This window comes from Micropterus dolomieu, linkage group LG05 (assembly GCF_021292245.1).
Source record: "Micropterus dolomieu isolate WLL.071019.BEF.003 ecotype Adirondacks linkage group LG05, ASM2129224v1, whole genome shotgun sequence".
Taxonomy (NCBI): domain Eukaryota; kingdom Metazoa; phylum Chordata; class Actinopteri; order Centrarchiformes; family Centrarchidae; genus Micropterus; species Micropterus dolomieu.
Window position 1 is genome coordinate 8502027 of NC_060154.1, and position 2750 is coordinate 8504776.

Consider the following 2750-nt stretch of genomic DNA (forward strand, 5'->3'; position numbering starts at 1 on the left):
CTAATGTCGTGTAAAAATTCAAGACTTGGGCCAGATAAGAAAGCTTGAACTTTTACCAACATTTTTATTATCAACAGAAACAGACACCAATTAGAATACAAAAGTTCCACCGGAGTGTGTCAGAGATCGGTGCAAAATAGAGCCCCATTCTGTTACCAGAACAGAGACCCGAGTTGACATGAAAACCATGTAACGACTGACTTTCACCTCCTTTTGGACCTCCTTTTATTGCTCTGTTTCTTGGCTTCACATCATCTCTTGGCTCTCTTTCCTACTGCACCTGAATCTGGGAAAGTCCCTGACTGTCTGCTCCTCCTCTCTGTGTCTTTTGCATGGCCTCCGCTTGATCATGCCATTTCATCCATAATCTGACTTTTATGGAATAAACTGGTGTTGTTTGTGCTCCGTGCTAGAAACAGGACATTTTTACTGTGAAGGACTATATTTTTGTATGTTTTGTAATACAGTTTTCACAAAATCTACTTCTACAAGTGTTTTTGATGCTGTGTTGCTATCTCACTGTGCTCCCCCCTCTGCTCCCAAAGCACAAGTGCCTGATCACATACACACACACATGTGCTACTGCTGAGCCTGGGCAGTTAGATACAAAAAGGAGCACATACACTCAGAGCTATAGAGTTTTAACACTGTGATCCTAACTTTACACTATAAAATAAGACTTTAAATGATGACAATGTAGACGACCATTGCTCTAGTAATTAATGATAATAATTTAGGCTATAAGGCTCCAAAATAATTCACAACAAGTGTGTGTCAATCTGGATACATTACTGTCATAGAGGACGTCACTTCTTGTGCCACTGCTCTGTAGTGATCCGGCCAAGTGCCATGGTGTCCGCTCCGGTAAAGGTCTCTGTGATTGTCATCTACCGTCCACGGGGACAAGTGGGTAACTTTGTGGACGAGCTAGACACACTGCTGTCTTCAATCCCAGATCATGACTGTCCATTACTTGTCCTCAGTGACATGAACGTTAACTTGGACAAATCAAACTCAACAGACTTCCTGTCTCTGATTCAGTCATTTAATCTTACTCCGGTTCTCAGCCCCCTGACCCACAAAGCTGGCAAGGTGCTTGACCTCGGTCTTGTCCGAAATTGTCCGTCTGAATGCCTAACTGCCACTCTTCTACACATGTCTGACCACTTCTTCATTCAGTTCATGGTCTGCCCACAGGAACAGCCCATTGTTCCAGCACCGTTTGTCTCACACTGCTGTAACCTCCGTAACCTGTCTCCCACTCACTTTGCCTCAGTGGTAGCATTCACTCTACCTTCCCTTAACACATTTTCCTCACTCGAGGGCAATGACAGCGCACAATCTCTGTGCTCTACACTGAGTTCATGGTTGGATAGCCTGTGTCCTCTATCCACCAAGCCTGCCCGCCCGAACCAGTCCTACCCATGGCTAACTGATACCAACCATGGGCTTCGTACTGACCTCAGAGCTGCTGAAAGAAAAGACCCTGCCGCCCTTAAGGGCTACCAACTGCTCCTATCTTCCTTCTCAACAAGCATCAGTGCTGCCAAAACTGCATTCTAATGACAGAATAAGCAGTGCCACTGACTGAAGGATATTATCTTCCACTTTTAAAACGCTACTAAATCCTCCTGCACCTCCTCCACCCACAAACTTGTCTGCTGATACCTTTGCTGCCTTCTTCACAGGCAAAGTGGTAGCTATAACTAGCCATTTCTCTAAATTTCTCAAAACCAACCTTTCTATTCCCCCCATGGTCACCTACCACTGTGTGAACCCGGAACAGGAAAACCTATTATGTAGCAGTCCTAATACATCTGTTCCTCTTCCCTCCCAGGACAAAGGCACTTCACTCTCCTCGTTTACTCTTCTCACGGAGAATGAAGTATCAGAACTCCTGACCCATAGTCGTCCCACTTCATGCCCACTGGTCCTGATTCCTTTGAATCTCCTCCAAGCCATATCTCTTACTCTGGTCCTGGCAATCACTCATGTGATAAATACTTCTCTGGCTTCAGGAACCTTCCCGACCACCTTCAAAAGGGCTCGGGTTACACCCTTGCTTAAAAAGCCCTCACTCGAACCAACTCAAGTTGAGAACCATCGGCCAGTTTCTATTCTACCATTTTTATCCAAAACTATCGAACAGGCAGTATTCAAACAGGGCCCAGAATTCCTTTCACAGGATGACCTCCTACATCCATATCAGTCTGGTTTTAAGAGTGGCCACTCTACTGAAATGGCTCTTTTTCCGTAACAGAAGCCCTAAGGTCAGCTAAAGCTGCAGCCCAAACCTCGGTTCTTATTCTGCTTGACCTATCAGCTGCCTTTGACACAGTCAACCACAGGATCCTCCTATCCGCTTCTCAGCAATGGGCATCTCCGGTAAAGCACTTCTGTGGTTCGAATCCTATCTCTCTGGGCGTTCCTACAATGTTTTGTGGCAAGGACAATTATCCCACTCCCACTGCCTCTCCACAGGGGAGCCCCAAAGCTCAGTGCTAGGGCCCCTTCTCTTCTCAATTTACACCACCTCACCGGGGCCGATCATTCGCTTGCACAGATTCTCTTACCACTGCCACGCAGACGATATGCAACTCTACCTATCCTTCCCGCCAGACGACCCCACTGTCTCGGCGTGGATAACAGACTGTCTCTCGGACATATCTGCATGGATGAAGGCTCGCCACCTTCAACTAAACCTCTCTAAGACTGAACTCTTGGTCATTCCAGCCAAGCAATCTATCCAC

The 2750-nt window shown here is 46.4% G+C and overlaps 1 pseudogene; it reads left to right on the forward strand.

Annotated features, from left to right (window-relative positions):
- The first annotated feature begins 849 nt into the window (after nt 1-849).
- Nucleotides 850-2750, forward strand: part of LOC123971261 — a 2095-nt pseudogene continuing 194 nt past the window's right edge.